The sequence below is a fragment of the Anomalospiza imberbis genome, unplaced genomic scaffold (genome assembly GCF_031753505.1).
Source record: "Anomalospiza imberbis isolate Cuckoo-Finch-1a 21T00152 unplaced genomic scaffold, ASM3175350v1 scaffold_79, whole genome shotgun sequence".
NCBI classification, from domain to species: domain Eukaryota; kingdom Metazoa; phylum Chordata; class Aves; order Passeriformes; family Viduidae; genus Anomalospiza; species Anomalospiza imberbis.
The window spans coordinates 410,491-436,092 of record NW_027100406.1 but is presented as its reverse complement, the minus strand read 5'-3'; the positions used below and the strand labels follow the sequence as shown (position 1 = coordinate 436,092).

At 56.1% G+C, this 25,602-nt stretch overlaps 1 long non-coding RNA gene across 1 annotated transcript; it reads left to right on the top strand.

Moving 5' to 3' along the window:
* The first annotated feature begins 9,129 nt into the window (after nucleotides 1–9,129).
* Nucleotides 9,130–9,814, top strand: LOC137467787 (uncharacterized). The gene is made up of 2 exons (XR_010995622.1): nucleotides 9,130–9,250; nucleotides 9,365–9,814. It is a non-coding gene; the product is annotated as an uncharacterized lncRNA (long non-coding RNA).
* The last annotated feature ends 15,788 nt before the right edge of the window (nucleotides 9,815–25,602 follow it).

Here is a 25,602-nt window from a genome sequence, read left to right as displayed (position 1 = left end):
AGCCTTCTCCAAGGGCACGGCCCATCCACGCCACAGCTGCTCCCAAGCACTTCCCCATCCAGACTGGACCCCACCTGGAAAGCTTCCTCTAGAAAAACACACAACAAATGATTGAAAATAGATTACAGACAAAAAGGGGAACAAGAAAAAAGGTCCAAAATCTTATCTCTGTCAGAGGCTTGAGGAAGGCCCAACCCCTGCATGCCAGGGAAAAACCCACCCACAGGTGAGGGAAGCCCAGGCTTTTCTCCCTTCCCCCCTGCACTGCCCCCCAAAATAACGGTGATCCCAAGCAAACAGGGGCAGTGGAGCAGCCCAAGCCCTTCCTTGCCTGCAAAGCAAAGCAGCCCCTGCACAGGTTCTGGAGTCCCACCTCTGCTCCCACCATGGGGGTTTCTTTGTGTCGGGCTGGCTGCCCCAGCCCCAGCCCGGGGCACGGTGGGTGCTGGGGCTGTTGGCAGGGCCAGGAGCCCACTCCCATTTCATCAGCACCCCAGCCCATCCCCCCAGCCCTGCCAAAAGCAGCCTGGCAGCGGACTGAAGGATCAGCTGCATCCGCCCCAGCAAAGGGGGGAACCTTTGGTTCCTGGCCAGGCTGTGCAATGCCCAAATCTGGGAGCATCCCCCTGCGTGTGGACTCATCTGCACATTCCCTGTGCAGCCTGGCTTTGGAGAAGGTGCCAGAATCAAAGTCCATCATCCTCAGCTGCCGGTGACCAGGTGGAGGAAGAGGTTGTCATCCTTGATGTCATCCTCCGTGTCCCCAGCAGCAGCAGCCCCACCTGGTACAGCTTCTCCAGGGGCTCCTTCTCCTTCCCTGGGGTGAGCCCAGGTTCTCAGGGTTCTGCCCAGGGCCCCAGCTGTCAGGGAAACAGGACAAGCAAAACCAGCTCGGATGGTGGCCACCAGTGCTAGGCAGAGCAGCTGAGCTCCAGTACAAGGGCTGCGTGTTCCCATCTGATGACCCCTGGGCAGTGACACAGGCAGGACAAAATGTCTGGGTTCCTTTGCTTCTCATTGCCAAGGCATGTGTGGAGCTGTAACTTACCAGGGCCTTGCATCAAAGCGTGCCTGTGGCTCTCTCCCTTCTTCTAGGGCAGATCAATATCCTGCAGCCAGGGATCACAGAACAGCTCTTCTAAAGAGGGCCTGTCCCAGTCCAGCATGGATAAACACCGCCTGATCAGATCTTGGCACTCTGGGCAGAGAAACCAGAAACCGCCGGTCAGTTGGAGAAGGCTCCTGTTGGCTTTGCCCCACTATTCCCGTGCCCAGGCCATGCTGGATGTGCTCAGAGCTGGGCCTAAACGTCCCCATCAATTCCCTGTTTTGGAGGAGAGCAGGAGAGCAGGACATGTGCCACCTCCTCAGCAGCTGCCAGAGCGGGATGCTCACGAGCTGCTGCTGTCTCCCAGCACTGGTATTGCCCCCGTGGCCAGAGATGAGGATCCACCTTGAGAGAGCCGTTGTGGCAGCGAGAGTTGATGGTCCCAGCTGATGTTCTGGCTCCTCCTGAAAGGGTGCTCCCCGCAGACCATCTGGTGCAGCAGGATGCCCAGGGACCAGATGGTAGCTGGCTTGCCGTAGTACCAGCCAAATTGGGTCCATTCTGGTGGGCTGTATGACCGTGTTCCTATGGAATACAGATGGGGTTCATCAGGGGGACGCTGCTGCTCCCTGAGCCTGGCCCCAGCATCCCTGGGTGTGTGGGGGCTGCCCCAGTGGCACACGGGGTGACCGCTGCCCTCTCACCAGCACCTGGGACTTGTGTACAGATTCGGGGATGGAAAAGAAGCCACTGGTGCTGGAAGAGGGCAGCAGAAGTCCTGTCAAGGCCCGACCATGACGGGAAAAAACCCACTCATTGCTTGGGAAAACCATGCCCTCATCCTCCCTGCCTGCACTGCCCCAAAAACATTATGAATCCAAACCAAACCAGGTGAGTGGAGCAGTCCAAGCCCTTTGTCACCTGCACACCAAACCGGCTGGGACACAGGTTCCGGCCCCCCTCTCTGCTACCCCCACCCACGGGTGTTTTGTCAGGCTGGCTGCCCCAGCCCCAGCCCCAGTCCTGGGCAGAGTGGTGGGCAAAGGCTGCCAGCAGGGCTGGAAGCTGTCTCCCCACCCAGCCCTGCTCAAAAGCAACTCAGCTGAAATCTCAGTGCCATGAAGGGCAGCAAAAGGGAGAATCCCCGCTGCCACACCCAGCTTGGGCTGTGAGGTGTTGGGCCCTGAGATGACGGGACTGAGAGCACACCCCTGCGTGGGCTCACCTGCAAAACGAGTGTAGGCTGTGTCTTGCAGGTAGGTGCCGCAGCCAAAGTCAATCAGTTTGGCCTGCCCGGTGGCCAGGTCAACCAGGATGTTCTCTGGTTTGATGTCTCTGTGCAGGACCCCGCAGCTGGTGCAGTGCCGCACGGCCTCCAGCACCTGGCGGAACAGCTCCCGCGCCAACTCCTCAGACAGGAACCCCCGTTCCTGAATGAAATGGTGCAGGTCCTGGCACCTCTCCGGGCGTTCCAGCACCATCAAGACATCACTGGGGAGCTCCTTCCACTCCAGCAGCTGGACGACACCGGGGAAGCCAGTGGACACCTTGGCCAGCAGCACGACCTCCAGGGGTGCGCTGGTGCCGTCGGGCTGCGGGAGGAGCGCGATGCCGTCAGTGGGGCTGATGCCGTGCCGGGGGTCGGGAACCCCTCACCCGGCCCGGGATGCTCTGCGCCTTGCGCTGGCCCCACGCCTGCTCTCCCTCGAGGTGTCCTGGTGGCTTCCAGCCTGCCGGGCCTCGGCTCATCCCCGCCCAGCTTCTGCCGCTGGCCCCGCTCACTCACCAGCTCGCCCCAGTGCCGGACGCGGTTCCTTGGCACCCTTTTGATGGCCACCTGCAAGCCAAGAGCAGCAGCGGGCTGAGCTCGCCACCTGCCCTGCCCAGCCCCCTCCTCCCCCTCCTTCCCTCCTCCTCCACCTCCTCCTCCTCCTTCTTCCCCTCCTACCCCTCCTCCTCCCCCTCCTTCCCCTCCTCCTCCACCTCCTCCTCCTCCTCCTCCTCCGCCCCCTCCTCCTGTGCCCGCCGCCGGCCCCGCCGCTCACCGGGGCGCTGTCCGAGAGCTGCGTGGCCGCGAAGACGCTGCCGAAGCCGCCGCTGCCCAGCAGCGAACCCAGCCGGTACCGCTCCTGCAGGGCCTCCTCCTGCGCCTTCCCTGCGGGCGGGACGGGGCTGTCAGCGCTCGGCCCGGGGCCAGGAGCGGCCCCTGAGCACCCCCCGAGCGCCCCGGGCCGGCCCTCCCCAGGCGTTCTGTCCCTGGAACGGGACAGTGGCGGCTCAGGGCCGGCGGCCGCGGTGCCGAGCGGCAGAGCTCGGGCCGGGGAAGCCGCAGCGGGGGCGGCGGGAGCGGCCGCGCCGCGTGTGTCCTCCGCGGGGCCCGGGAGGAGCCGGGGCCGGGGCCGGGACTGGAGCCCACGTCGGGGCCGGGGCCGGGCTCGGGCCAGGCGGAGCCAGAGGGCGGCGGTGCCGCCCGAGCTCCAGGCACTGATGCCCGCCCAGCAGCGCCACCGCCAGCACGCCCAGAGCCAGGCGGAGGCGAGACCCCGGCGGGACGGCCGGGGACGGGGACGGGAACTGGGGCGGGGACGGGGCCGGTGACGGGCTGGGGACATGGCCCAGGCCAGCAGGGGAGAGGGAGACTGGGAGAGGAGGGGACACCGTGAAAGGGAGAGCAGGAGAGGGTGCGGGACTGCGGGAGAGGGAGAGGAGTGCGAGGGGGTCGATAGACTATCTGCTTTCGCTGCCGCTGCTGCTGCCGCTGCTGCTGCCACTGCTGCTGCCGCTGCAACTGAAGCTCCGGGGCCGTTTGTCCCCGTGTCCGTTTTTCCGTTGCCCGCTCGCCCCCGCGCCCAGCCCCCCGCTCCCCAGGGGCAGCCCCTGAGCCTGTCCAAACACGGGAACTTTGCCCTGTTCAGCCCAGACCCAGAGTCTGGACTCCTGCACAGGGGCATAGGTATCACCTTGAGCGCTGCTGTGCCTTGTCCCCGCTGAGGATCAAACCCTATCGGAGCACATTCCCTGAATGCAGAATTTGTACCTTACCCAGGCACTGCACTTACCTCTCCAGCAATGATTAAAAAAAACAAAAAAACCCCAAAAAAAAACCCAAAAGAAAACAAAAAAAAAAACCAACCAAAAAAACCAAAAAAAAAAAAACCCAAAAAAACCCCAAAAAAAAACAAAACGAAAATGGGGAAGGCAAACTGTGAAACTGTGTGTAGCTCATGGTATTTTACAGGGTCTAAAATTCGCCAAGTAATGAATCTTAGAGATGAGATCTATTTGGATTAAGGGGATGGAGCAGTAGTTCAAGATGGAAAAGAGGAGCATAAAAAAAACAGAGAAAAACATCTTCAGTTGTTTCTTGCCATTTTCATTTCATTTCTTAAAAGCTGTTTCAGTTTTCCCAGAATCTTCTCCACACTCCTGTTTGCTCTTTCCAAGAACCTTTCCTGGAGAACAAGGTGCAGCTTCTGTCACAAGATGTGCCACCAGCTGCAGTTTCTCTTGGCTTTCCACAACGTGTGTGCAGCTCAACTCTTGCAGCATAGCAGGGCAAATGTTTGAAGGATTTGACAGCTTGTTCTTTCTTTTCCTTGTGGGCTGGGCAGTTGTGCCATTGGTAAGGTTTTCATTGTTACTGTTTTACCCTAAGAAACCATGAGGGGGTACCAGGAATTGTCAGGGAATGCAAGCCGGACTGAATGCAGAGAAAGAATCTGCAGAGCCTGCAGCCAGAAATGGAGAGCTGTGTGATAATCATTGCAACATCCCCATGGGCATCTTGAAAGTGATCTAGAAGATGAAAATGCTCTGACAGAGGGCATTTGTTTCTGAGTTCAGTGTAGAGGATTCCACATCTAGTGCATTGGTTCATAAATCAAGAGTTCAGTCAGTTCATGGAAAGCACCAGAACAAGCACTAGGACTGGGACACACTGGGAGCCACTGGAAATGTGCTGGGGGTAACTGGGACCACGCTGGGGGCAACTGGGGACAAGGGTGAGTAACTGGGGCCCTGCTGGGAGAGACTGGGATCATACAGGACTCATACAGGGATCGTACTGGGAGTGACTGGGACTAATTTAGGGGCAACTGGGAGAACTGGGAAAACACTGGATGGCACTGGGAACAACGGGGACAGCGCTGGGGGCAAATTGTATCATAATGGGGAGTGACTGGCAGCAACTGGGCTCCTGCTGGGAGCAGCCCCTGGCAGCCCCGGGAGCCCTGCACCCCTTTCCTGGCCATGCCGGCCCTCCAGGCCCCAGAGCCCCCTTTTCCTTCACCCAGAGACCCCCTGGACCCCTATTCCTGCCTTTCCTAGCGCCCAGCCCCTCCTTTCCTCAACACCGAGGACATCTGAGACCCCTATTCCCAGCCAGCCTGGGTTTTCCCACCTTTTGCTGGGAATGGGGACACCGGGGACCCTTGCAGTCCTCTTTGCTGATGATAGTGACACAATTAAGCTCGCCCAAACTCCTCCTGGATCTCCCCTAAGCCCCCAGTGGGGATTCCTGGGAGTTCCCCTGTGTTTACCCTTTCCCAGGACTTTGGGGGTCCCCCTGACCTGTCCGTGCACCCCCAGATTTCTTCCACAGCCCCCTGTGATGGTGGGGGTGGGGGCCGAGTGCTGGTGCCCCCCTGCCTGCAGCAGATCCAACGGTGAGGGGAGTTTGGGGGGGTCCCTGAGCACTTGGGGTCCCCTGGGTTTTGGGGTGACCCCCGGGCCCCCCAGGATCTCCCTGAACACGCTGACGCTGCCCGTGCGCAGTGAGAAGGTTCATACCCGGCACGGGGTCCCAGCTCAGTCACCGGCATCGCCCAGGAACCCCCAAACCCTCCTGGGACCCCCAAACCCCCCGGGACACCTCGACCTCCCCGGGACCCCAAAACCATCCCTGGGCCGTCCAAAAACTCCCCAAGACCGCAAAAACCCCACACAGACACCCCCCAAAACCCTCCCAGGACATCAAAATTCCCACAAGACCTCCCAGCACGCCCCAGACCCCCCTGAGAAGGTTCGGTCCTGGCAGGGGTTCCCCATCTCTGTCACCAGCAGGTACCCCAAACCAGCCTTGGGTTCCCACTGGGATTGCCCAATCCCCCCCTTTGGGAATCCCTAAAACCCCCCTGGGAATCCCCCCAAAATCCACCAGGACCCGAAAAACCCTGGATATAGACAAAACCCCCCCAGGAATTCTTCAGGGAAGTTTATACTCAGCACGGGGTCCCCATCACCATCATCGGCATCACCCGGGTACCCCCAGATCCTCTCGGGACTCCCAAACCCTCCTGGGACCCCCAAACCCTCCCAGGTACCCCTAAATCCTCCCAGGACTCCCAACCCTCCCCGGGCTCCGCTGCCGGAATCAGCAGGAGTGGTGTTCGCCTCTTCAGGGGAGTTAGAGTGGGACCCGACCAGAGCGGGGGCCCTTAAACCCCAAAAATCCACCCTGGGGGGCAAAACATCCCCTACAGCGGCTTGGAGTGAGTCCCCCAGAAAAATGTCACTTAAAGCCATCATGATCACCCCTGAAAAGGGGCTTGTGGGGCTGTGGCCCCACAAACACCTGAAAATGGGGAGGAAAAAACACCCTTGAAATGGTGAGGTCCCCCCAAAAATCCTTAAAAAGAGAAAAACTCCTCTTCAGAGGGGCCTGAAGACCCTTCAGGGCCCTCGAGGAGGGACAAGATCCCCTCCTCTGCTGGGGCCTCTCTGAGCCGGGAGCTCTCCCGTTGGCTGCCCTCGGGGGAGCCCCGAACGACGGCGGCTCCTGGGCTGAGCCCCCCTCAGCCGGGGCTGCGGAGGGAACTGGGGGGCCTGGGACGGGGCCTGGGGGTCCTGGGGTGACCTGGGGGAGCCTCAGTGGGTCCCACCTCCCCCTGTGCCCCCTCTCCCACCCCCTTCCAATTGTTCCCCCCAAACCTCCGCTTCCCCAGCTGGGTTTGGGGTGCTGCTACCAACACCCTGACCCACAGGGTGTCAGGTCGTGTTCTGACTCTGTCAGCAGTTTGGTTTTTTTGTTTGTTTGTATTATTGCAGTTATCTTTTAAGTTTTTCTAGTAAAGAACTGTTATTCCTATTCCCATATCTTTGCCTGAGAGCCTTTTACTTTCAAAATTATAATAATTTGGAGGGAGGGGGTTTACATTTTCCATTTCCAGGAAGGCTCCTGCCTTCCTTAGCAGACACCTGTCTTTTCAAACCAAGACAGATTTTGGTGCCCAACCTGCAGCCCGAGGGCATCGAGAGGAAAAGGGAATAACAGTTCTTGAGGAACCTAATTTTTGTGTGCTGCTATAGAAACCTCGTTAAGCGACACCATGCGGTCCAGCTTACCCTGGTTTGGGTAGCAGCACATGGTTGTGGCTGTACCAGCGCCCCCACCGACCTCCAGCCCTGGGAACCTGGAGCAAGCGGAAACCACAACTTTGCAAATGCAACCTGTGCCTTTAGCAAATGGAAAGAGAACTGGGGTGTGAAAAATAAAGCTTGTTTATTTTCAGAAAAACAGCAAAGAAAACACAGAACACATTTACATTGTAAGAATATTTGTAACAACAACTATCTATGGAACGTATATACCCAAGAACATATCTAACAAAAGTCTATGAAACGTATTTACAGAAGCCAAAAAGAAGCCCCAAAACCTATAGCCTAAAGACAACAACAAACTCCACAACGTATGTACAAAAGGGTGGCATCTCTGTCCGGGATCTCCATCGGTCCTTGAGGAAAAGCAAGAGGCACAGTCACTCCAATCAGGCAGAGAGGGCTCTTCCATGTGCCCCCAGGCTGGCCCAGCAAGCGCAGCACAGGCTGGGGATGGCCACCAGAACCCAATGCACCGGGTCCCACATCCCTGAGCAGGGACCACCCAGCCCAGTCCCAGCCTGGCAGCAGGGGACCCGCTCTGCCTGTGGGGACCACATGCCTGTCCTGCTGCTGGTATTGCTCTTCATCCCAAGATCATGGCCTCTTCCTCATCTTTCTCATCAATGTCCATGTCCTCAAGGTACTCTTCCATTTCCACGTCCATCTCCTCTTCCACATCTACCTCCATCTCTTCTTCACCACTCTCTTCTCCATCCACTTCCATCTCCTCCTCTGTATCCATCTGCATGTCCACCTCCATCTCTTCCTCTCCACTCTCTTCTCCATCCACTTCCATCTCCTCCTCAGTATCAATCTCCATGTCCACCTCCATCTCTTCCTCTCCACTCTCTTCTCCATCCACTTCCATGTCCTCCTCAGTATCAATCTCCATGTCCACCTCCATCTCTTCGTCTCCACTCTCTTCCCCATCCACTTCCATCTCCTCCTCGGTATCAATCTCCATGTCCACTTCCATCTCTTCGTCTCCACTCTATTCCCCATCCACTTCCATGTCCTCCTCTCTATCAGCCTGCATGTCCACCTCCATCTCGTCCTCTCTCTCGGTGACAGCCTGCAGAGGTAGCAACACCTCAGAGTGGGGTCCCTGTCCCACCCCATCCCCACAGAATTCCAGCCCAGCCGGGCAGCTGGGGGGTGTCCACCTCCATGGAATGGCACCGTACCTTCCTCAGGACAAATGTGAGCATCCTGCAGGGACGGATGACAAAATCCAGGCAACAGAGAGCTTTCAGGACTGATGGGAGCATCAGGGCGCAGGTGACCCGAAGGGTGACAGGGAACATGGTGAAGGGTGAGCTGGCACGAGGGCTGGCACAGGGTGGGCTGACACAAGGGCCAGTGGTTGTGTTGTGCTCTTTGCTGGACGCTGGAGGTTCCATCTGGAACATCACATCTGTGACATCACAGTGGATCTAAAGAGCATCTTGTTCCGAGCTGAGCAATCTTCCCCAGCCCATGCTGCTCACAGCCCTGTTGCCAAGGATGGGGCATCCACAGCCTGGGCCAGTGCCTCAGCAGCCTCCGTGTAAAAGAGCAGCTTCCTCAGATCCAACTTCAGTCAGCCTCCTGCAGTTGAAAGCCATCCCCCCTTGTCCTGTTGCCACAGGCCCGGCTGAACACTGTCCCCATCTTTCCTGTGGGACCCTTCCAGTCCCGCAGAGCTGCAGTGAGGCCTCCCCAGTGTCTCCTCTTTCCAGGCTGAGCATCCCCAGCCCCACTTGGACGGCAGTCAGGTAGATCAGGGGGAGTCAAGGCTGAAGTCAAATAGCATCAGGAACTGAGAGGTGGAAGCTTTAGGCCCAGGTTTGCCTCTATAATAACAGTGGAGGGGAAGATGGTGGGACACTGGCTCTGTTCTAACCGGTGAATATTTCCTTTTTTTTTTTTTTTTCCTTCTTTTCTGTCATGCTGATGCAGGTGTTGCTGTTTGCAAGGAAGCTTGGCACATTATCCATTGTCTTCTCCATTTGTGAAACACCGAGCAGAGTCTGGGCAGGCTGATGATGCAGAGCAAAACCTGCAAATACACCGGTGATCCTGAGCCTGGAGGATGCAGCTAAACCCGGCCAAAAATAATTTCTGGAAAGTCAAGCCTGGTTTACATTTTCTTGAGTTTGGCTATGCCAACTTCACCAGTCATTCATAAAAAAGCAAACATAAAGCTCAAACCAAAACAGACAAAAACCCAAACAAACAAACCCACGCAAACCAATCAAACAAATAGATAAAAAAACCTAATAAAACCAAAGAGAATGAGGAGTTAGTATTAGTTGTGAGGATATCACAACAGGCAAATGGCTGCTTCTCACAGGATCACCATGAAAAGACACATATAACAGCTGCTCCAAGATATAGCCAACAGGAGAACTGTAAAAGTGATACATGGCCACTTTGGGGGCAGCTCCACATTAAGGTGAAGGATGAGCACACAGTGGTACAGATCCAGCATTCCTCACCCTCCAGGCTGCTGTGTGCTCCTGATGATGCAACTGAGAGCTTGGATAGCAGCAATGACAAACCTGCCTCTGGAATCAAAGTAGCCCCTCCTTTCTCCCCTGAACAATCAGCAAATTTCTTGGTTCACTGATGCCTCTGCCAAACGAGAGGGGAAGGTGTGGAGATACAGGGCAGCAGCCCCCCACATTTCCTCTGGTGAACTAGTTATTACTGGGGGAGAAAGCAGTGCTCAGGCCGGGGAGCTGATAGCAGTTTGGAGTGTTTCCCAGCGTGTGGCACAGAATACCTCTCTTGTCTGTATCTACTCTGACTCCTCTGCTGTGCACCAAATGATCCCAACAATCCAGCACATTACCCTGGCCAACCTGTTCTGCTGGACCTCCCTTACTCTAGGGCTAGTACCACTTGTGCTAACACCCCCTCTGAATAAATATGCATGTGAAGCCTCTGGTGCTCTAGGGAAAGAGCATCGCATCAATACATGCTGGATAATTCCATCATTCTAACTTTTCTGCCTCTCGGGGGCAGGATTCTGTTGTGTTTACTTTTACGGAAGAACTCTGAGGGACATGAAGACCACCTAAACCATGATAAAACTGGTGATACTTTTCTGCATCCTGCCACAACCCCATGGCCAGAAACCAGCTGAGTGGTCTGAAATAATTGTGGTAGCATGCAGAAAAAAAGTAAAAGGATCTTTTGAAGCACAAAAAGGTTTGTACGCACCCAAGCGTACAGGACTGGCACAATTTCACATTAACACAAACTCTAGAAGAATTTTGGCTTTGGTCTAAAAATACTGAACGGCTTTTTTTTTTTTTTTTTAAGTTTAAAGTATTGATTTAAATCCTGGGGAGAACTTGATGTTAATGTTGTGACACCTACCACCCAACCACCGGTTACGCTTGGCCTGAAAAGTTTTGAAAGTGGACCATACATAATCAGGAAAACAGGTCAACAACAAATATTCTTTAATCCAGCATGGTCTCTCAAACAAGTCAAATTGCTGATGCAAAAAAATGTCTCAGAAATTCAGCCAGCTTGTTCACCTTTTTTGTAAACTTCTTTTCAGGACTGGACGACCTGGTTGCGACAGCAGAACCCTTCTAAAAGACGGATGCTAAGAGACATAACCGGTGCTGTGGGAACAGGATTGGGAATTCTAAATAGCATTGATTCAGAAGTATTAATGAATACATTGGCTGCCACCACTAGAGATTTGACCAAATTCCAACAACCACTGCAGTCGTCCTTATTGGCCTTGGGAAGACATCAGTGCTTGCTATCAAACATATTACCAAGTTGGGAGGAAGCAAGCGTAAATGATCACAAATTGGTAATTGATGCACTCGGTGCCACACAAAAGAACCATTCTTTAGCTCTCAGCTGTATCCAGGCTCAATTAGGGATGCAGTCGGTTGCTGCCTCGATTATAAGAGAAGGTGAAGAAGGCACTTTTCCTACTGAGATTCGGAAAATAGTTTGGGACAGTGCCGCTGATTTTGAAAAGGAATTCCAATCCCGGTGGAACCTAGTGAACTTTACCTATGACCCCATCACAAACATAGCCACAGCTTTGGTGTTAACCGTACGTGATGCCTCAAGTGCATTTGGTATTCCCCATCATTGCACTAGGACTGGGACACATATGGAGCCACTGGGAATGTGCTGGGGGCAACTGGGACCACGCTGGGGGCAACTGGGGACAAGGGTGAGTGACTGGGGCCCTGCTGGCAGAGACTGGGATCATACTGGACTCATACTGGGATCTTACTGGGAGTGACTGGGACTATTCTGGGGGCAAGTGGGAGAACTGGGAACACACTGGATGGCACTGGGAACAACGGGAACAGTGCTGGGGGCAAATTGTATCATAATGGGGAGTGACTGGGAACAACTGGGCTCCTGCTGGGAGCAGCCCCTGGCGGCCCCGGGAGCCCCGCACCCCTTTCCCGGCCATGCCACCCCTCCAGCCCCAGCACCCCCCATTGCCGGGGTGCCGGCACTGCCAGGGGTCCCCCCCTCTCAGGGTCCCCGCTGGGGCTTCTGGGGCTCTCCTCTCTCTGGGCTCCCGCTCAGGGCAGCCACGGCTCTTCCGGGGCTCCCCAAAACCGGTGTCCCCCCGACGGGGCTCTGCTGCCCTCACCGCCCTCCAGGACCCCCCAAAAACACCTCCCGGGGACCCCCCGATGTCCCCCAGAGGACCAGCTGCGGTTCGCCTTTGGAACCCTGCCAGCTCCAAACATCCCCCCAAAAAATTCCCATACCCAGGGAGCCCCGGGATATTTGGGCCGAGCTCCCCCTCCCCGGGCACCTGCGGGATGGGGGCGATGCTCCCGGGGTGCTGCGAGCTCAAGCAGCGCCAGGGCCACGCGATTCCTTCTCTCCTCTCCTCCGGCTGCTCCCTGCTGCCGCTGCGCCTCTTCCTCCCTCCCTCCTCCTCCTCCCCCGCTCGGGGATCCTGAACCATGAGGGGAAAGGAGCGAGGAAAGGGCGGAACCGTGAGGGGAAAGGAGCGAGGAAAGGGCGGAACCGTGAGGGGAAAGGGCCGGGGCCAAGGGGACGCACTGTCCTAAAAAAGCCCGGTTTGACCCAAAATCACCCAAAAGGGCATCAAATGCAGCCTACATCCACATGGTTCGGCCTGACACCAACCAAATGGGATTAAAAGTATCCAGAGGGCTCTAAAATCCAACCAAAGGGGCTTAAAACTGCCCCAAGTGTTTTATAGCCCTCAAGAAATGGCTTAAGATCACCCGTAAATCTTTCAAATGTGACTAAAATCCACCCTGAAAGTATCTGGTCCAGCCTAAAATCATCCAAAGGTATCTAAAATCACCAAAATGTCCCTGACACCAACACAAGAAGACCTAAAATCACCCTAAAAAGGCTTGGTTCAACCTAAAATTGCCCAAAGCAGCAAAAAACCCTACTTAAATGCACCCAAAATACACAAAAAAGGGACCTAAAATCACCCACACAGGATTAGGATTCACCCATATGGGCCCAGTTTTTCCTAAACTCACCCAAATGGGCCCCAGCCCCACCCACATGGGCCTAAAATCATCCAAAGGGGTCTGAAATCCCCCCTAAACCCCACCAGATTCGGCCTCAAATCAGCCACAGGGGCTGAAAATCCACCCAAAAAGGCTCGGGATCCCCGCAAGGGATCTGAAGCCCACCCTAAACCTGCCCGGTTTGGCCCAAAATCCCCCAAAGGCGCCGAGCCCGAGGCCGAGCCCGGGATCGGCTCCGGGGTCGCTCCGGGACCTCCGCGTTCGCTCCGGGCAGTTTTGGCCGCGGCCCCGGACGGGCCTGGGCGGGACCGGGAGGGACCAGGGAGGGCTCGGGAGGGGTTTGGGCATTTGGGGCTTTTTTGGGCTTTGGGGAATTGTGTTGGGAGTTTATGGGGAATTGTTGGGGTTTTTGGGGAGAATTATTGGGTTTGGAGGCAGTTGGGGGATTTTGGGGAGTTTGGTTTTGAGGGGTTTTATTGGTGCTTTGAGGGGGAAGTTGTTTTCCTGGGGGTATTTGGGAGTTGATTTTTTTTTGTGTTTTCTTTAGAAGTTTGGAAGGTTTTACTGGGATTTTGTGGGGATTTTGTGGGATCCTCTGGAATTATTTCTGGGTTTTATTGGGATTTTTAGGGGATTTGGAGGCATTTTATTGGAATTGTGGGGGCATTTAGTGGGATTCTTTGGGGATTTGGGTTTTTTAGTTATTTTAGTGGGGATTTGGGGGGGCTTGTGGGTTGTTTTGGGTGTTGCCAAGATTTCTTTGGGTCTCGTGAGGATTTTGTGGGGCTTCTTGTGGTTTTGGAGACATTTTGGGGGGGGGATTTGTGGGGTTTAATTGGGATTTTGTGAGCTTTTTTTGGGATTCGAGGGTATTCTAATGGGAATTTGTGAAATTTAATTGCTATTTCATGGGGTTTATTGGGACTTTCAGGGGTTTAAAGGAGACTTTGGTGCCTCTCAGCCCTTCCCCACACCCTGGGACAACTCCAAAGCCCCCCAAAATTCCACTAAAACCCCCCAAAATCCCCCAAAAATCCCAATTGAAAACTCCTAAACACCAAAGAATCCCACAAAATCCCAGTGGAACCCAACAAAATTAAAAAAAAAAAAACCTCCCAAAAATTTCAATAAACCCCCCAAGAAATAACCACTCCAAAACGCTAAAAAATCCCCAAAATCCAAAATCATCAAATCCCACAAAACCCCCATAACCCCACAAACCCAGTAATTCTCTCCAAAATCCAATAATTCCCCCTAATCTCCCAACAAAATCCCCCAAAGCCCATAAATGCCGCCAAAATCCCCCCAAAATCCCCCCAGAGCGCCCCAGACTCACCGGGGGCAGTCCTGGATCAGGGGGCACCGGCCGGTGGAACAGAAGCCGCTTCAGGGGGCCCGCAGAGCTTTTTGGGGAGGGGGCACCATGGGAGACCCCCCAAAAACGGGGGAGGGGAACCCCTGTGGTACCCCCTCCCCAGAAAGCCCCCTCCCCCGGTTCAGGAATAGCCAAACTCAAGAAAATGTAAACCAGGCTTGACTTTCCAGAAATTATTTTTGGCCGGGTTTAGCTGCATCCTCCAGGCTCAGGATCACCGGTGTATTTGCAGGTTTTGCTCTGCATCATCAGCCTGCCCAGACTCTGCTCGGTGTTTCACAAATGGAGAAGACAATGGATAATGTGCCAAGCTTCTTTACAAACAGCAACACCTGCATCAGCATGACAGAAAAGAAAAAAAAAAAAAAAAAGAAAATATTCACCGGTTAGAACAGAGCCAGTGTCCCACCATCTTCCCCTCCACTGTTATTACAGAGGCAAACCTGGGCCTAAAGCTTCCACCTCTCAGTTCCTGATGCTGTTTGACTTCAGCCTTGACTCCCCCTGATCTACCTGACTGCCGTCCAAGTGGGGCTGGGGATGCTCAGCCTGGAAACAGGAGACACTGGGGAGGCCTCAGTGCAGCTCTGCAGGACTGGAAGGGTCCCACAGGAAAGACGGGGACAGTGTTCAGCTGGGCCCGTGGCAACAGGACAAGGGGGGATGGCTTTCAACTGCAGGAGGCTGATTGAAGTTGGATCTGAGGGAGCTGCTCTTTTACACGGAGGCTGCTGAGGCACTGGCCCAGGCTGTGGATGCCCCATCCTTGGCAACAGGGCTGTGAGCAGCATGGGCTGGGGAAGATTGCTCAGCTCGGAACAAGATGCTCTTTAGATCCACTGTGATGTCACAGATGTGATGTTCCAGCAGGAACTTCCAGCGTCCAGCAAAGAGCACAACACAACCACTGGCCCTTGTGTCAGCCCACCCTGTGCCAGCCCTCGTGCCAGCTCACCCTTCACCATGTTCCCTTTCACTCTTCTCGTCACCTGCGCCCTGATACTCCCATCAGTCCTGAAAGCTCTCTGTTGCCTGGATTTTGTCATCCGTCCCTGCAGGATGCTCACATTTGTCCTGAGGAAGGTACGGTGCCATTCCATGGAGGTGGACACCCCCCAGCTGCCCGGCTGGGCTGGAGTTCTGTGGGGATGGGGTGGGACAGGGACCCCACTCTGAGGTGTTGCTACCTCTGCAGGCTGTCACCGAGAGAGAGGACGAGATGGAGGTGGACATGCAGGCTGATAGAGAGGAGGACATGGAAGTGGATGGCGAAGAGAGTGGAGACAATGCGATGGAGGTGGACATGGAGATTGATACAGAGGAGGAGATGGAAGTGGATGGAGAAGTGAGTGGAGAGGAAGAGATGGAGGTGGACATGCAGATGGATACGGAGGAGGAGATGGAAGTGGATGGAGAGGAGACTGGTGAAGAAGAGATGGAGGTAGATGTGGAAGAGGAGATGGACGTGGAAATGGAAGAGTACCTTGAGGACATGGACATTGATGAGAAAGATGAGGAAGAGGCCATGATCTTGGGATGAAGAGCAATACCAGCAGCAGGACAGGCATGTGGTCCCCACAGGCAGAGCGGGTCCCCTGCTGCCAGGCTGGGACTGGGCTGGGTGGTCCCTGCTCAGGGATGTGGGACCCGGTGCATTGGGTTCTGGTGGCCATCCCCAGCCTGTGCTGCGCTTGCTGGGCCAGCCTGGGGGCACATGGAAGAGCCCTCTCTGCCTGATTGGAGTGACTGTGCCTCTTGCTTTTCCTCAAGGACCGATGGAGATCCCGGACAGAGACACCACCATTTTGTACATACGTTGTAGAGTTTGTTGTTGTCTTTAGGCCATAGGTTTCAGGGCTTCTTTTTGTCTTCTGTAAATACGTTTCATTGACTTTTGTTGGATATGCTGTTGTGGTTTGACATGGAAGTGAATTCTTTCAGGAAGTTGGGTCAAACCAATCAGTAGTCAAGTTTGGATATTGGCACCTTAAGTGGCCACTAAAGGTATGGATACACCTCTGAGAACACAGGGGGTTAAAAGCAGGAACTCCCAAGAGCTCGCTCTCTTTGGTTCCGGTCAGGGTGCAGTGCAGATCTCCCCTGCCCAGCCATGGGGCTGGGTGGGGGAGGGGAAGCCACGTGGCCTGGTCGAGGTGAGCCGAGGGGGCTGAAGGACTGGAACCGAGCCAGCTCTTGTGGACAGAAGGGTGGAGAGAAGTGGAGATGTCTTTGTCATCCCCCCCAGTGGGAAGAGGCAGAAAGTGCGGACAGCACCTGTAACTTTGTTGGCGCGGAGGAGAAGGAGGGGGGGGGCAATGCACCCAGCCTTGGCCTTGGGAATCGGCTGCTGGGCAGAGATATCAGCCGTCCAGGGAGTCTGAGCTTTTAACCCTTTCCTGAGAAATGAAGGCTTTGTAAAATATTACTCCTCCTTGATTTGAAGTAGAAGAGAGACAGTCTGGGATCCGAGATGATGGAAGAAGAAATTCTTGAGTTGGAAGGAGATGATGGAGTGGCTTGTGGCTGGACTTTTCTTGTTAGCCATAGACTGAACCAAATTCTCCTGACAGAAGCTGCACTTAGGGGGGTGGTTTGGTGAGCCAAGAGACCTGTTTCAGGGATTACCAGCAGAGGAGTAGAGAGAACAGAGGAGAGTTGAAAAAGGTGGGGAGAAGCACTCTGTCTTCAAGGAAGAAGAAGAGGAGAAGAAGACCTCTGTTCTTGGACCCTCAGCCCCAGGGGAAAATGGGGGGGACTGTAGTCCCGCGATGAGAAACTGAACTGTTGTCTCTTTTGGTCCATGGCAAAGCATCCTTAAAGGAGCCCTATGAGCAGTCTGTCCATGCACGGTGGTGAGAGCACTGTGACATGGAAAGGAGAGTGTCACCATGGCAGATTTTCTCTGGGCAGTTGCCATGTGTGACATGGAAACACAAGGGTGGCAATTGTGTTTCCTGGGGAGTCTGTGGCACAGGAGAGACTCCTGTCTCCCTTGAAAGATTGAGTATTTGATTATCTGAAGGGTGGCAACTTGATCAGGACCCGGGTGGTGTCTCACTGTGGTTCCATTTGGAAATTAGGTGGGAATTAGTTGGGAGGAGGAAGAGTGTTTTGGAAGGTCTTTGTCCAGGATTGAGTATCTGTGTTTTTATAGTAGTAGTAGTTTAATAAAGTTATTTTCTTTGTTATTAAGCTTGAGCCTGCTCTGCTCTGTTCCTGATCACATCTCACAGCAATTATTTTAAAAAGTGCATTTTCATGGGAGCGCTGGCATCGCGCCAGCGTCAAACCATGACATATGTTCTTAGGTATATACGTTCTATAGATTGTTGTTGTTACAAATATTCTTACAATGTAAATGTGTTCTGTGTTTTCATTGCTGTTTTTCTGAAAATAAACAAACTTTATTTTTCACACCCCAGTTCTCTTTCCATTTGCATCAGGCACAGGATCCCGAGAGGATCTGGGGGTACCCGGGTGATGCCGATGATGGTGATGGGGATCCCTTGCTGGGTATAAATTTCATGATGAATTCCTGGGGGGGTTTTGTCTATATCCAGGGTTTTTGGGGTCGCGGTGGATTTTTGGGGGTTCCCAGGGGGGTTTTCAGGATTCCCAAAGGGGGGGATTGGGCAATCCTAGGGGGAAGACAAGGCTTGTTTGGGGTACCTGCCGGTGACTGAGATGGGGACCCTCTGCCATGTAAGAACCTTCTCAGGGGCATCTGGGGGTGCTGGGAGGTCTTGTGGGAATTTTGATGTCCTGGGATAGTTTGGGGGGTGTCTGTGTGGGGTTTTTGTGGTCTTGGGGAGTTTTTGGAGGGCCCAGGGATGATTCTGGGGTCCCGGGGAGGTCTGGGTGTCCCAGGGGATGTGGGGGTTCCCGGGAGGGTTTGGGGGTTCCTGGGCAATGCCGGTGACAGAGCTGGGACCCCGTGCCGGGTATGAACCTTCTCACTGCGCACGGGCAGCGTCAGCGTGTTCAGGGAGATCCTGGGGGGCCCGTAGGTCACCCCAAAACCCAGGGGACCCCAAATGCTCAGGGACCCCCCCCAAACTCCTCTCCCCGCTGGATCTGCTGCAGGCAGGGGGACGCCAGCACTCGGCCCCCACCCCCACCATCACAGGGGGCTGTGGAAGAAATCTGGGGGTGCACGGACAGGTCGGGGGGACCCCCAAAGTCCTGGGAAAGGGGGAACACAGGGGAACTCCCAGGAATCCCCACTGGGGGCTAAGGGGAGATCCAGGAGGAGTTTGGGCGAGCTTAATTGTGTCACTATCATCAGGAAAGGGGACTCCAAGGGTCCCCGGTGTCCCCATTCCCTGCAAAAGGTGGGAAAACCCGGGCTGGCTGGGAATGGGGGTCCCAGGTGTCCTCGGTGTTGAGGAAAGGAGGGTCTGGGCGCTGGGAAAGGCAGGAATAGGGGTCCAGGGGGTCTCTGGGTGAAAGAAAAGGGGGCTCTGGGGGTTGGGAGAGGCGGCATGGCCGGGAAAGGGGTGCGGGGGTTGCCGGTGCCGGATAAGGGGGTGCGGGGTGGAATCCCGGCCGGGAATGGAGGTGCGGGGGGATGGTGGTGCCCGGGAATGGGGGTTCAGGGGCCCCTCGGTGCTCCGGAATGGGCGACCAAGGAGTCCCGGTGCCGGGGGTCCCCCTCACCTCTCGCTGCCCCCCCCCGGCGCCCCAGGAGTGCCCCCAGCCCCAGCGCTGGAGCCATCGCGCTGCTCCTCCTCACTCCCAGTACGATCCCAGTATGATCCCAGTAGAACTCGGTCACCCAGGAGCCGCTCCCAGTATGATCCCAGGACAGCCCAGGCACTGCCACTCCTGGCATCGCCCCCAGCCCTCTCTGCGTTCCGACCTGTCCCGGCTCCATCCCCGCCCCTCCCGCGGCTGCGGGGGCTTCGGGAACGGGGGAGGAGGAGGAGGGAGGGAGGAAGAGGCGCAGCGGCAGCAGGGAGCAGCCGGAGGAGAGGAGAGAAGGAATCGCGTGGCCCTGGCGCTGCCTGAGCTCGCAGCACCCCGAGAGCATCGCCCCCATCCCGCAGGTGCCCAGGGAGGGGGAGCTCGGCCCAAATATCCCGGGGCTCCCTGGGTTTGGGTTTTTTTGGGGGGATGTTTGGAGCTGGCAGGGCTCCAAAGCCGAGCCGCAGCTGGTCCTTGGGGGGACATCGGGGGGTCCCCGGGAGGTGTTTTCCGGGGGTCCTGGAGGGCGGTGAGGGCAGCAGAGCCCCGGCGGGGGGACACCGGTTTTGGGGAGCCCCGGAAGAGCCGTGGCTGCCCTGAGCGGGAGCCCAGAGAGAGGAGAGCCCCAGAAGCCCCAGCGGGGAACCCGAGAGGGGGGGACTCCTGGCAGTGCCGGCACCCCGGCAATGGGGGGTGCTGGGGCTGGAGGGGCGGCATGGCCGGGAAAGGGGTGCGGGGCTCCCGGGGCTGCCAGGGGCTGCTCCCAGCAGGAGCCCAGTTGCTGCCAGTCACTCCCCATTATGATACAATTTGCCCCAGCACAGTCCCTGTTGCTCCCACTTTCATCCAGTGTGTTCCCAGTTGCTCCCAGTCACACCCAGTATGGGGGATGATGTGCCTGGTGTGTTCCCAGTCAGTCTCAGACACTCCCAGTATTAGTCCAGTCCTTCCCAGTATGGTCTAGAGATGAGACCAGTGTGCTCCCAGTCACTCCCAGTATGAACCAGTTGTGCCTCACATGGTTCCAGTTGCTCCCTTTCACCCTCACTTTTGTTCCAGTCACTCCCAGTCTCTCCCAGTGTACCCCAGTTCCTTCCAGCATACTCCCAGTCACTCCCAGTTCCTTCCAGCATGATCCCATTTGTTCACAACCACTCCCAGTCAGCCTCAGTGTAGTTGCACTCACTGCCAATATGATCCCTGTCACCTCCAGCATGATCCCAGTTGATCCCAGGAGAAGCCCAGTTGTTTCCAGTCACCCCCAGCATGCACCCAGTGACTCCCAGTTCCTCCCACTTGCTCATAGCATGATCCCAGTTGCTCCCAGTTGCTCCCAGTCAAACTCAGAATGATCCCAGTCACTCCCAGTGTATCCTATTTGCGCCAGCATGGTCTCAATTGCCCGCTGCAGGCTCCTACTCTGTCCCAGTGTGATCCCAGTATGATCCCAATATGATCCCAGTCTCCCTCGGTGTGACCGCAGTCTGCCCCAGCATGGGCCCAGCTGCTCCCAGTATGATCCCAGTATAAAAATGTCACTCCCACTGCTGCCATTCCTGGGATCCCCCTGCCCTCTCTGCTTTCCCCCTTCCCGGATCTCCCGAGAGGAGCCCCAAGGGCTGGCAGTCCCCTGGCAGGGTCCCCAGCAAGGCCCAGTTTGGATGTGCAGCCCCCAGTTTTCCCAGTTTGCCTCTCCTTTTGCCCAGGCCGGGTTCCCCCCATCCCCAGCGGGTGGGAGCAGCCGAGAGCCCCGTGCTGCCCATCCCGACCTGTCCCGGCTCCATCCCCGCTCCTGCCGCGGGCTGTCAGGGCTGGGGGAACAGGGCACCAAGGGTGTCACTGCTCCTGGGGGAGAAGGAGGAGGGAGGGAAGAAGAGGGATGGAGGAGGAGAGCCAGAAGGGATGGAAGTAGGAGAAGGAGGTGGGCTTAGGGAGGAGGAGGAGGGATGGAAGAGGAGGAGTGGGACGAAGAGGAAGAGGAGGGACAAAGGAGGATCAGGAAAAGAAAAAGGAACCACGAGGTCGAGCCCTTCCTGAATTCACAGCCCCGCTGGGACCATCAGCCCCCATCCCATGGGTGACCAGGGATGGGGAGCTTGGCCCAGATATCCTGGGGGGGTCCCTGGGTTGGGTTTTTTGGGGGGATGTTTGGAGAATGAAGAACTGCAAAGCTGAGCGGAAAAGGCCCCTTGGGGGAAAATGGGGGGTCCAAGTTGCGGCTGACAGCAGAGGCAGCCTAGAGGAGCACAGCCCTGTGTCCCCCAGGAGCCCAAAGTGGGGAGCCCAGAGAGGGGGGAGTGCCGTCATTGGCGGGACCCTCAATAGCCTGGAGAGGGGCAGGGGGGACTCCTTGGAGCCCCTGCAGCCCAAAGCAGAGAGGGAGGGGAGAAGGGACCCCCGGAGCCCAAAAAGCCCTGGCATCCTGTGCCAGGAAGGCGGAGAGAGCTTCAGCCAGAGCGCGGAGCTGGTGGGCCATGAGCAGGTTCACCATGGGGAGAAGCCCTACAAGTGCTTGGAGTGTGGGAAGAGCTTCAGGCAGAGCTCCCACCTGATCCAGCACCAGATGATCCACACCGGGGAATGGCCCTACGAGTGTGGGGAGTGTGGGAAGGGCTTCAGCTGCAGCTCCCACCTCGTCACCCACAAAGGCATGCACACTGGGGAGAGGCCCTACGAGTGTCCCCAGTGTCAGAAGAGGTTTCAGACCAGCTGCAGCCTCCTCAGGCACCAGCGGATTCACACGGAGGAGAGGCCTTTCCGCTGCCCTAAGTGTGGGAAGGGCTTCAAACAAAAGTCCCACCTCGTCACCCACCAGCGCATCCACACTGGGGAGAGGCCCTACGAGTGTCCCCAGTGTAGGAAGAGCTTCTCCAGGAGCTCTACCTTGACCCAACACCAACGGAGGCACCGGTAAGGGAAACCCTGCAAATGCCTCAGCTGTGGGAAGAGCTTCGTGCCCTGCTCCAACTCCATCCCCCATGGGAGGACCCACTTTGGTCAGAGCCCTGGTGACCCACATTCCCAGTGATCCCTGCTGAGAAGACACCTGGAAGGTGGTCTCCACATCCTCCTGGATCCCCATAGGCACCTGGGTGAATACAGAGGCAGGAACACCCATCAGGACTCTGATCTAAACTGGAAATTCATTGGGAGGAAGTGATCTCTTGACTTCACACCCCAAAAAATTTCACCCACTCTGTCCAGTTATTTCTTCTGGTGGCATCAAGCAGTGCTGCATGATCTTGGAGGTCTTTTCCATTTCAATAATTTCTTTCCTCACCCTGTCTAAACAACCAAAACTGGGGTGAAAATAAAGAAATTGAGCAAAGAGATCTAAAGCTGCACCATTTACCAGGATTTGGGGGTGAATTTGGGGTTGGTTCAATAGAATATTTGGGAGGATTTGGGTGTTCTGAAGCTATCAAAGCCAGGGGACATGTCCACAATCTCATAGGTGAGCCGGCAAAAGGTGTCCACCTGAGCCCGCCTGTTCTCCAAGAATTCTAATTGTCTGTTCCAGTCCCTGGCCTGGGTCTCCCTATCCGGGATGTTCCCCCAAAGTGCCCAAATCACTGCTGAAGCACCCGAGCTGATCCTGGCTGTAAATGTTCCTGTCCACCAACCTCTCCTGGTCAGTGCCATGGGAGGTGGGAGTTTAGGGGCTCCTGGGGGGACTGGGAAGGGCTTCTGTCAATCCTGTGGGCATTTGTGGTGCTGGGAGGGGGCTTGGCAGGGTCTATGAGATTTGGGTCCCTGACAGGGCTGTGTGGCTTGCAGAGAATTTGGGTGGGTCCTGGGGGAGATGGAAACGGGTTTTGGTGGTTCTTGGGGTCATTTATCTTGCAGGGAGTAGTTGGGGGGGGGGGGGGGGTCCTGGCTGGGAGCTGTGGGGTGGTTGGAGGAGTCTGGGAGTGGCTGTGGGGCTGGGAGGGCGTTTTTGGGTGGTTGTGACTCCCCCAGACTCCCAAAGCTGCCACCAGACCCCACCCTCAAGATACTGCCAGAGCTCAGTGGCTCCATGTTGGGGTTCATCGTCCTGGCTCTGCAGAAGATATGGGGGGGTCCCCGGGGCCGTGTGTGTCCCCCCAGAGCGTGTGTGACACCCCCCATCCCATTGTCACCCCCTTGTCCCTCCCCACAGGGCTCCAGCCCCAGCTCCTGCTCCCCCAGAGGGAATTTGGGGAGGGGCAGGGGGGTGTGCAGCCCCCGCCGGGGGATGGCCCCGGCCCAGCCCCTTTGTTCAGCACCAAGCTGGGCTCGGGGCCGCAGGAGGAAGAGGCCAGTGGGAAGCAGATCCTGCAGCTGGGACAGTGCTGGGGGTCAGGGCAAGGGCCTGCCCTGCACACCTGGCTCAGGTGTGACCCTGCCCCGGCAAGGGAGCGGGACATTCCCATCCCCAGGGATCAGGGCTGGGAGCAGCACTTGGGGCACGGACATGGAAATACTGGGAGCGACTGGGAGCACACTGAGGGCATGAATTATTCCCCTGCCTCCACCTTCTCCGGCCGCCCTGCCAGCTGAGAAATGCTCGCTGGGCCTCGGCCTTGGCCAACAGCCCCTGGGCTCAGCTCCTTGGAGCTCATCACAAACACTGTCTGCTCCAGGCACTGCTGCTGCCCAACCAGCTCCTGGCTGCTTTAGGAGCAGCCCCGGGAAGTGTTTTTGTTCCCTCGGTGGCACAACATCCCTGTTCTCACCCTGCCAAAGAAAGCTGTGGATGCCAAGTGCGGCCAGGATGAAACATTGCTGGCACTGAAGCCCCTCTCTTGGGGCCCTACAGACAGCGCTCCAAAAGGAGCCCCTTGGAGCTCTCCTGGGCCAGCGACTCCCTCGGAGTGGGGCCTCTCCGAGCCGGGAACTCTCCCGTTTGCTGCACTCGGGGATCCCCAACAACGAGGAAGCCTGGGCCGATCCCCCCACTCCTCCAGGCTCAACCCTTCCCCCGCTGGGGAGATGCCAAAGCATCGGCAGGGAGCATTTCCCTGCCCTCAGGGGAATTTCTCACAGGTGCCTTGCACTGACTCTTTGTGTCTGTGTGCACACAGGAGTGCCTGTGCTCGGGAAATGTGGCAGAAATGCTGCTCTCTGAGGGATCTGAGTGTCTTGGATAGCTGAGCCAGTCAGGCCTGTCAGTAGGGTTAAATCACAAGGTCTAAGCTAAGTTAATTTGTGCTAAGAGTTGTTCTTTGCTAAGTTCTTAGGTTTAAAATATAAGCCAAGTTGAATATTGTTAAATGTTATTTCTCAGTTAAATTGCAAAGTCATAGGTTATAAGTTAGGTTAAATACTGTAAAGTGCTGTTCTTTTGCTAAATTGTGAAGTTGAAGGTGGAAGTTAAGGTTAAGGTATAAGTCAAGTTCTGTTAAGTTTGAGCTCTGTAAGCTCTTGGGCCTGCATTCCTTTTATCCTTGCCCTCATTTCCTTGTGTCTCACACTCACACAGGGACAGTTCTTGGTTCATTTCTGGTTTGATTGCCTGGATTCTGTTTGGTTTTGTTGTTGCTTTGTTTCCTTGGTGTGCCTGAAGTGTCCAGTCAGGAGCAGAGTGACTCTTGCCAAGGAACTTTGTGGTGCTGTTGCTCAATATTAAATCTGGTTTTTGCTGCTCCCTTGCTGGGGATTTTTTCAGCGCTCTCAAGCCCTCGTTGGCAACAGGGTGAAGGAGCCCTGGGCCAGGCTCTGGCCCTGGGGGACACGGGGACGCTGCTGGGGGGTCCCTGTCCCCTGTCCCGCCCCCCATGGCCCTGTGTCAGGCTCTGGGCTCGATCTCGTGGAACATCCTCTGGGGGAGGCTGCGGCACCAGGGGCGGGGGGACCTGGGGGGACAGGGGACCCCGCTGTGCACGAGCAGCGTTGGACTTCTCTGGGGGAACTGGGAGGGGGGGCTGGGGCAGAGTCACCTCCCCAGTGACCTCACACAGCCCCTGTGATGTCACACAGCCCCTGCGATGTCATACAACCTCCTGTGATGTCACACAGCCCCTGTGATGTCACAGAGACAACTCTGAGATGTCACCCTGTGATGTCAGACAGCTGCTCTGTGATGTCACAGAAGACTCTGACATGTCACCCTGCAATCTCACTGTTTGTTCTTTGATGTCACAGCCTGCTCTATGAAGTTACACAGCCACCCGGTGATGTCACAACCCACACTCTGATGTCACAGAGCCACCCTCCATGACAGCAGAATCTGCTCTATGGCCTCATACCTGACTCTATGATGTCACAGTCCACTCTCTGATGTCACAAAACCCTCCCTGTGATGTCATACTGCCACTCTGTGATGTCACAGCACACACTTTGACCTCACAGCCCGCTCTATGATGTCATACAGCCATGCCATGATGTCACAGCCTGCTCTGTGATGTCACACTGTCCCCTCTATCATGCCTTAGCTGCTTGATGACCTCACACAACAAACTCTGTGATGCCATAGCCCAATCTGTGACAGCAGCACCTCTGTGGCTGTGTCATGGAGGCACAGAGCAGCTGTGATGTCAGAGAGGGGCTGTGTGACAGCACAGCATGGGTTGTGTGAGGTCACAGATTGGGCTGTGACATCACAGAGCTTGTTGCATGAGGTCATCCTCACTAGGGGATCCTGCGGCCCGAGCACAGCATTC